Genomic DNA, 10,119 nt, shown 5'->3' with positions numbered 1-10,119 from the left:
AGAAGGAAAACAGCCATATAAAAGTAAATCCACAAAAATACTGTCGGGCAGCAGCAGTGTCTTTCTTAAGAAGGAAATCTAGCTTTGGAGAAAGCTTCTGATGCCTATGGGTAATTTTTTTTTATTTTTGACAGCTTTTACTTTCTTTACTTCACACATAAATTCACAAAAAACAATTATCCATATTATGGGCTGAAAAAAAAAACCCAGTGTCAAATTCATTTATTTTTATTTTGGTAGACAAGTCATCTTCACTCCACTTTCAGTATTATGCACGGCTTAAACATACAACTACCTAACCTCTATAAATAATGCAGTAGATAAGCTCATCATATATCATCAAAGTTGGAAAGAACTCTTCATTTTTTCAAACATCAATTTAAAGTATCGGGACCATGTGGGGGGGTTGTGACTAAGAATCCATAGTGTCTCAAACATGCTTTTCATGTGTGGTCAGTAATGTGCCAGCAAGACTTACTACCTGAAGAATGGTTACTTAACATGAAGAAAGCTGTGAGCCAGTCCTAGCGCTCCTGTGCCTACAGTGGGATATTTGTCGTTCTAGGGAGAAATACAGGGAAAGAATAATACAACTCTTTTTGTTTTAGGAGAGACCAAAAACATCCAAAGGACCATGCTGTATGAACAGATTCAAAAAAAAAAAAAAAAAAAAAATAGGAAAGGGGATATTTTCACTTCTTTAAAAAAATATAATTTGCAAGATAGCTATGTCAGATATTTTTTCCAACAGTTGGCACTTTTCAGTACTAATTTAAAGAAAAAGGCAGAATACAAGCTTGTGGCCTTTTGAACTCCCCATTGCAGCAGGCAATCTGACAACTGACATCTCAGTGCTTCAGATATGTTGCTGAACACAAGACAAATGTAATAGTATAGGGATTTAGTTAGAAACCTAAAAAAGGAAACAGGAGATCATCATAGAGGCTCAGAACAGTATTGGAAAGAAATGGGAATGTCAGCCTATAGCTAAAGGATAAAGTAATTTATGATACGGATGTAACACTCTTGGGAAAGAGGTGAATGCACAAAAGTTTATAAGTCGGTCAAAGTAAGCATCCTGCCTGCTCCAGCTGACGGAGTGTATTGATTCCTTTGGAAGGATGCCTTGAAGGAGATGTTTTTGCCTAACCTAGCTGCATGAATCAGCAATCTGATACTGCTGCTTTGCAATGGGGTGAGAGCTGGACTGAGGTCTTAGTGACTAGCCTGAGTAGTTATGTTACTGGGACAACAAAGAGTAAACTTCAGCTGTTTGGAGACTCTTCCAAAAATACTGGCACAGTCCTGCTATAAGCAAAACTGGACTTTTGCAGCTTATGCATCACAGACCTCAACAAATCTTAGTGCTATTGTGATCAGATAAAGAAAATACTTGTATTCTAATTGGGTTGGGCTGGGGAAAAAAAGTCTGATATCCTGGAAAGGGCCGCCTTGTTTGAAACTGCCTGAAAGGAAGAAAGTTCTGTTGAAAAAATTATCCCAGCAAATTCTTCTCTTTTCCAAGAGTAGACAGATGAGTGTTTTAGATACAAAAGCGTAATTTGTAAATTGGATATAATCCTGAAATGATTTAAGGATTTGAGTGTATTTGCTAAAAGGACAAAGCCCAAAGCATCTGTTTGCTTTGAGTAACATCAGAAAACATGAAACAAACCCACAGTTGTTTCGCTTAAATATGAATGCTACATTCAAGATTTTTAATAAAATCTCAAACTATTGCACAAAGTGAGAGGTTCCAAAATGTTATTAAAGATGTAAAGACACTTTGCTGTTATCTCTTGAAGGGTGTTACATGCATATCATTATATATTAACTGTTATGAGATTAAGAGTACTATCTAAAGTGGGGAGGTGTTTGTTGAAAGCTGTTGAGGAGGTACGTATCTTCCTTAGTACCACAAATTAGATATGTTTAAGTAGCCTGCTTAATTGCAAGTCTGTGTACTTTAATGGGACAGGATACCCACTAGAAGGGGTTAACTGACACATTAGATCTGCCTTGTTATATCCAGTGTGTAAATGGAATATTATGAAGTACTGATAACATGTTTTCACTGCTGAGAAGCCAGTATTGTGGGAGGAAAGTCAACTTTGTGAGGGCAGCTGGGGCTGGAGATGCGGGCAGTAACATAAACTACGGAGGCATAATTCTTTAGAGTTCATTCAACACTGCTGATACAGAATCGTCATAAAGCTTAAATAGTGTGTTTGAAGGGAGCTGAGAAAAAAAAAATCTATCCAGAACTCTTAAAAGATGGCTCTAGAACCTGAAGAAAACAGCTGGTAGGAAAGGAGGAATTTGCATTTAGAGCAGATCTGAATGGTAGATAGGACTGTGTTATTTATAAGATAGACCTACACTGCAATCAGGGATTTAAAAACAGGGATCTGCACTAGCAACTAAAGCATCTGTAATGAGAATAGCTTTAATCTACTGAGTTTGAAATTATACGTTGACAAAAGGAAAATAAACCCAAGGTATATTGGATACGATGACAAAGCACCAAATAGAAAGGAATATGGAAAATTTTAGCATTTCAGAATTTTGCTTTTTGTGTCCTGTATTTTTGATGAGTATAATGTATTCTGATTTGGTTTTCAATATTTTATCATAGCCTTTTAAACATAATGACCTTCTCTCCCAGCAAAATAATTTTTACTGAATAATTTCAGCTTGTTCTAAAAGTAAACAATTCTTTCCTTCACTATTTCCTCAATATTCAAAAGCTGTCATGCAGTAAAAATTTCTTTTTAAAAAACCCTAAACATTAATTTCTTAGAGGGGAGTTTAGTTACTGTCTTTCTTCTAGAGTGATGGAAATTGAGTTTAGCCTGTAACCTTTGTTTTACTGTCATTTGATTTAGAACTTGAGCTTTCATGACACAACAAACCATGTCTGATGGAGATTGAAGCAACAAAATGAATGAACAGTAGCAATTCTGCACCCTGTTCCATATGAAGGGCACAGATTTCCACCAAAGAGTGCAGGTCTGGCATGTTTAGGTCAGACTTGTTATGACATATTTCTCTCATTTGGACGTAGCCTGGAAAATGACAAAGCATCATATACCAGAAGCTTGCACAGGTAGGTAAGGCAGTCTTGAAAATTTCAAGAGATTTGGTTGCTTAGAGCTTTTTGCTGATTGAAAGCTTGTTGATTAATGCATTCACTTGCTGTTATAGAAAATCACATTGAAGGAGTATGACCTACATTGAGAAAAGAATGGGTTTGTTTCTTTGTCTCCAAGTAGGCTGCCTCTTGGGTGAAAATTCTGATGTCAGATACACTGAAGTATATTGAGTTCAGAAGAGTTACACAGGAATGAAGCCAAAGTTGCTGGGGAATTGGCTTGAGTATATAGCCTTCCTTAATGCTCTTGCAAACACTGGTTGCAATTGATGTGCTTTGGTGCATTTGTAAAATACACATACACCCACACACAGATTTTTAGTGACACGGTTCTTGAAGGCTTGAATATAAGCTTTCTGTAACTTTTTTTTTCATTCTGTCTTTCAGCAAACCCAGATATCTTCACTTTTTTTGTCTAGAACAATAAGCTAGTACAGTACATTTTTACGATTATGACAATTTGCTGAATGGTGTGCCATACCAGATATGGAGTCATGTGGCAACTGTACAAGAACAATAATTTTTAGCACAAAATTATTAAACAAAGACTCTTCAAGGACCTAATATAGGGGATGTTGATTTATAGATCAAAATATGCCCTGGAGTCTTGGAGAGCCTTATGTTTTGTTTCCTGTTAGCTACTGATGGGACAACTGTGCTTGGAAATTTGCCAGAGCAGATACTCCAGAAAAATTATTTATGGTGAAAATGTTTTGTTCCAACATGAATAAAGCAAATTGAGAAGAAAAACACACAACCCTCTTTCATCCTGGAGGAACAGTGTCCACAAGGGTAGTTCTGGAACAGCTATTGCAGTAAACTGCCAGTGTCTGAAACACTTGATGGGTACTGTAGTGGCTTATTGAAAAAAAACAAACAAAAACCCGAAAAACTTTTAGAAAAAATATATTAGATGATGTTGAAATGAACAGTTTGGCTGTTAGAACAGAGCCAAGACAGACTCAAAGGAGGCAAGAAAACTAAAAAGACTAAATAATTAAACAAAAGAGGACCAGAATACGTTTGGCCCTGTTCAAATTCATGTGAGAGGTGGAAGTCTCAAGGAGCTCTTCTCTTGCAGATGTTCCCATATGGCTCACAGGAAAGAAGAAGAGAATAATCCAGCACCAGACAGTGCCAGCTACATCGGATACCTGACCCAGTTTGCTGTCAAGGTGGCTGGGTGGTCACATACGTTCTTGTCACTAGTATTTACCTCTGAGAGTTCAGGGCCTGCCTATGGCTTTCTGGAGCTCTGGCAGGGCAGGTGCATCTCTGTTGCAGTCCCATTGGAGGCTTCAGTAGGTCTGAGGCTTGCATCTTCTGGTCACTGCAGTCTTCAGAGGCAGTTAAACTAATCTGTAGATGAATTGACTTTGAATTGCAAAGCAAAGTGGAATAATTTTAGTGACACATAGTTGGAGGGAATATAATATTTTAATTCCCTATCACATGGCTATGCTAAGTGTTTACAGATGATGAAGAAAGCTAGCAAAAATAAAATGACAAGTTCAAAGCAAGTGGGGAGAAGCAAGATCTTTTTTTGCTAAATTGTACTTTCTGTCATCACTGAAATGAGAACATGCTGCTCACACAGTCTTATTAATGAGGGGATCTCATGTTCTGTTTTTAAGCAGCTATTTATACTGAAAGGCAATACTATACATCAGAAGTCTGTCTGGCCGTTCTCTGCATTCAGAAGAACATACTGAATCATGTTTCATGTATCTTTAGTATGTCCCTTGAGCTGCATTGTTTGAAAAATAGAGTATGAAGATGATGATACAGTAATATCTGCCAGGATCATTCTTTAAATTTAAACATCACTCTTATGCAATGAAGCATAGTCTTGGACCTGTAATTATCAAGCAGCAGTACATTATCTGGACTGTTCAAAGACACACTGCGTCCAGAAAAGGAGATTCCCTACAGCATCCTGAAGAAGTTTGCAGTGAGTGATAAAAGCCCTCTAATTTTAGCAATAGTGGAACCCATTTTTGCCAGGTACTCCTCTGTTCTTTCCAGTTGCACCCTGAAGCCAGATGTACATACAGTGATTTTAATACATCACATCTTTCAGTTCACTGTGGGCCTGGAAACATAATACAATAGGCCTGCGAAAGGTAATAATTTGGGTGTTAAGAGTTTTCTGAAAGCACTGTTAATTTGATTTTCCATTGTGTATTTTAATGTAATTCAGAACATATTTTCTCCTTTCGTGGTAACTCATTCTCCAGCGAACATCAATTATTTGTGACTCAAAGAAAACCATGATTCTTTAAGCATATTTTGCTAAACACACAGTCTGTCCTTCGGTATGTATAGACAACTATCACGTACTTGACTAGAGGACACACCCCTATTGTCAGATTTTAAATCTGATGTTTTTCCTGCATGTAGGTCATAAACTTTCAGGGGCTACTGCAAATAAATGCCTTGAAAGAAAGGTGTAGGGCTTCAAAGAAAGAGTGCAGAACCCGTAGGAAAGTTAGGATGAACACAGAGGCTATGGGGTCAGCTGGTCAAATGCAGTCGAGCGCATTAGTTGAAATCTATGGTCTTACAGTGGTTGTTAAGAAGTTGGTGAATGGAACACACTAAAAAGATGTTCCATGGGTAGACTGCATAGGTGCTGCTGAGTTCTAAATGTGACTGCAATACTAATTCAAGGATTAGGTGGAAGCAAGCATGACAAACTTGATTTTTTTTTTTTAATGATGCATATCCACATGTATTTAATCCAATCTCATGTTAGTTCTGTACCATTTAGTTAGTTACAGTTCAAAGTGAACCATCGCTAGACTAGTCATTCTCATTATATTTATATATTGTTTTCAGCTGCAACCAAAAAAAAGAAAGTATTTTCAACGTTTAAAAAGATCATGCTCACTTCTAGACAGTTAAGTTGGTCTAGACATATTATTTAAACTGCTTTACTTAAGTCTATGGGAACTTTCTTATCTAGTCTAGAAACAGGAGATAGTATTTGAACTCTACAGTAAATACCTTCAACAGTAAATATTGCTTTACCAGAAACAGGAATGATTTCTTTATCTTGGCACCCATTGTAGGGAGCTGGGCTGGATGGCTGAGGAGTTCACCATGTAGAATTGCTGAGCTAAAGCCAGATGATATTATGTTGTGAATAAAAGAGGGGCCCAGGGAAGTTAAGAAAGGAAAAGGAGAAACAGAAGAATGTGTAAAGTTGCTACCCTACCATTTCTCTCAAGCAGCAGTGGGCTGTGCCCACTGATGCTAATGGAACAAGGCTTGGGCTTGCTTTTACCCTTTCCTCTCATCAGCTTGTGTGTGCCTGCAAAGCAAGTGGGGAATGTCTGTAAATAGAGGGATGTGGAATTGTTCTTAGAATAAAGTACAGTTCTTTTGCAATGATAGAAAAGAGACTCTGTTTGGAGTTCTTAAAGCACTGACAGTCCGTGTCTCTACAAGTTTTGTGGGGTTTGGGTTGGTGTGTGGGTTTTTTGGTAGCGCCACTCTACAGGCTTCACACGCTAATATCGTCTTTGTCTATTTGCAGTATTGCCGCTGGCTTGCAGTGTTTGTATGGTCTACGCACGTTTAGAAATGCTATGCTTTATTGTTTTACGCTTCTGCTGGATGAATTCTTAGATTTGTCTAAAGCTGCTGCTGCGTGTGGAAACTGATGGGGATTCCTTCTCCTTTCAGTTGTTTCAACAGCATTACAAAGGCATAAACAAGGAGTGATTGAGGAGAAGGCCAGAGATTCCACAGCACAGCGAGGAGAGTACAGCCAGAAAACCAGCTCAGTGCATTCTTCCTTGCAGGAAGGCACAATGCCAGTTATTCCCCAGTGCCAGAACAACTTTACCGAGGAAATGGGTGTGAGTTAAAGACTCTTTGAGGCTTTGCTTCCTTCATTCCTGTGCCAAGTGTACCTCAACTGAAAGGGAACGCCAGTGAGTGCTAGTGACTGGCCTGTTGCGCTCCTCCTGTGGTCCCAACGCAGCTAGCAGGGTTGGGAAAAAGGTGCTAGTCTGGAGCAGTATTGCCTCCTGTTCCCAAGAGCTCTGGAGATAGCTGGTGGAAGGGAAAGTATCTTGCAGGGATATGGAGAGCACTGGGTGATTGGTCTTTGGTGAATATTGAGAAATGAGGGGAGGTTTTTATTTGGAAGAATTACAAAACCAATCATGCCAGTGCTAGTGAAGTGCTGATTCTGAGGTGGTGGGAAAAGAGTGTAAGGTGTAAAACTCAGAATATTTTGATAGAACTTATATAGAAAATGCATTTTACCACTTCAATAAGTGCTCTTATTTCTAAAAAAATGCCACATTACTTTTTAAAAAATCTTTTTTCCATTGTCTGCAGCATAAACACCGATCCAGAATACTGGTGCTAACTTGTTTCCATTTTTACTTTCAATATTTTTCTTACTTCTGTGAAAGCGCTTCCTGATTCAACTTTCTTTGTTAACAATTTCTTATATTTCAATTACAGATCATTCTAATCAGCTTTTTAATTATGACTATAGCAGGCTATTTACACCACTCCTGACTGTTATAAACAAGTCCCTGTGGGGGAAAAATAGGAAAAAAGATGTGATTAGCTTTAAATGAAAATGAAAACCTGTCAGAAAGAAAGCACCTCTTAGCAAATACAGACCTGGACTGGAAAGGACTCTTTGGGCCAGGGCTCAAATCTGAATTATCTGAAATAGAATTAGTTTTACCACAGGTATTTGCTACAGAGGTTTTGAAGGAATTTATATTCTAAGTTTTTTTAATTCTTGGAGTTAGTCCATTGCATCATCGGGACAAAATGTATCACAAATATGGTAAACTAAGATGCTTTTTGTAAGAGAGTTGTGAAGATTAAAACCAAGGCAGTATCGCTGTGCTGCATTACAAACCACAGAACAGTAATGCAATTTTATTGTGATTTTTCAAGTAATCTAAAATCTCTTGCTGTGAATTTTGTTTTTGTTGCAGATTCTGAAGTACCCATGGGGGTTATCTGCCCACAGAATATTGAAAGAGACCCTTGAACAAGGAAACTCCTACTGTAACCATCTGCCCAAAGTGTGCCAGAAGGAGTGCTTGAAGACAGCTCCTGGAGTCTATTGGGAATCACAAGATGGGAGTCTCTTGTGAGTAACTGAAACAAACTGGGCTATGGACATTATTCTGTGGAATATATGGCCACAGATCCTTCCGGGAAACCCAGCCAAATGCGCTTTTGAGCACTCTGTTAAATGCACGTATTTGGCTCATATTCAAGGTTAGCCAAGTAAAATGTGATTGAGTATTTGTGTTCCTAGCTCTCCGCTGATGTTTAAGGTCTTACATCCAGTGGAATTTAGGGGACAAAGTCATTAGTGTTTGTGTAAGTCTACGAGTATGTGGTATGAAAGGTAAGAATACTCTGATTTTAAACCTTTCTGTAACACACAGGCACAAAATAGCTAATTCACCTTTTTTTTTTCTTTACTTTAAATCCAATATACTCAGCACTGGTTTTATCAGTTTATCAAATCTAAAATAACAAAACTCTTTGATGGGTATTTCTGATCAATGCAATACACTTTTTGTAACATCAAAAGACTGTTGTTCCCTACTGATCAATAATTTTTCTTATATATTTATATGTGAAGCTATTGCATGTACAGTGGACACTCACAACATGGAGCAACAATCTGTGACTGCCTTTCAGAAGGAACAGACCTGATGATCATGGACTTTATTGCACTGTGTCAAAGCCACCACCAGCTTAACAGCGATCCCTATCCAATGCACAGAGGACCTTCAGAAGCACTTTCTCTGCTACAGGCACACAGTTGTCAGGTTTCATTTGCAAATATCAAGGTAAGAAACTAAACAAATACATACTCGTATGCAAGCTTATTTTCTACTGTCATGATCTGTGCTGTTCTTAAGTATATATTTGCTGTAGAACTTCAGGATTCATTCCTAAATTCTGCCTCAAACTGGTCATAGGTCCACTGGCAACTTCGAACCATTTTGCTCTGCATAAAAGACTATGCTCTTCTAGGTCAGAGAGAAGGGAACGTTGTTACCTTCCACTAAGAAGCAGGCAGTTTGCACTCCTGGTCAACTCTAGCTCCTGCAGAGTGAAAAACTCTGTGTAGATTGCTTGCATCCCACGTGACTGTATTTGCCATTAGAACTTGCTTTAAGCAGACAGCACCAGGGAACCCAGCATCCCTTGTTCACCTCTTTTTTTCTTTTGTGGCATTTTTTGGTTATGCAACCTGAATTTCCAGAAAAGCTTGATTGTCTTAGATCAGAAATTAACAATAATATGTAAGCACTTTTTCAGACAACCTGGTTTACAGGCTTTGACTTTTCTTGTACTTATAGTCTATTAAATTCACATAAAGCAATGTATGAAGCTTTATGCGAGTTAGCACTGATCAGAAGATTTTTTCCTTTGTAACAGTTTTTATTTAGTAAGTGGTGAGTTTTGTTGAGAGGAAGAAAACTTTGAAATAATCATTAGGAGTTGTAGTTGCAAAATAGTGTACGTTTTTTAATTTTAGGTAGTGATAAAGCTGAGTTTAATTTCTAAAATAATCCTGTATGTCTTTTGTCTCAAATGAAGCACAAACTCCATATGGATGAATATAAATTCTTCATTTAGGCAGTGTGTTTTAAAAGTTATTAAAAATATACAGCTGCAGAGTGATAGATAATAATTCTAATTATAAACAGGGGGCTGTCAGCTCTGAACTTCTAGTCAGGCTCTTGTTACAGTTTAAAGACAGGCTCCTGAAAAAGAGAATGGTTGCACTGTGTAAGGATGGAGTGACAGGGGAAAATCTTTTGCTTTGTTCATTGATTATTATTTATAGAAGTAGCATATGTAAAAAATAGACCTTACTCAGGCTTTTCTGTGAGATTTGGAAAAGGTTAACTGTTTATTTGTCTAAGGTTTTTGTGTCCAGACCTGTGTGTGCTTGTGAGTTAAGT

This window comes from Falco naumanni, chromosome 8 (genome assembly GCF_017639655.2).
Source record: "Falco naumanni isolate bFalNau1 chromosome 8, bFalNau1.pat, whole genome shotgun sequence".
In the NCBI taxonomy this organism is placed as follows: domain Eukaryota; kingdom Metazoa; phylum Chordata; class Aves; order Falconiformes; family Falconidae; genus Falco; species Falco naumanni.
This window is presented reverse-complemented; position numbering follows the sequence as displayed.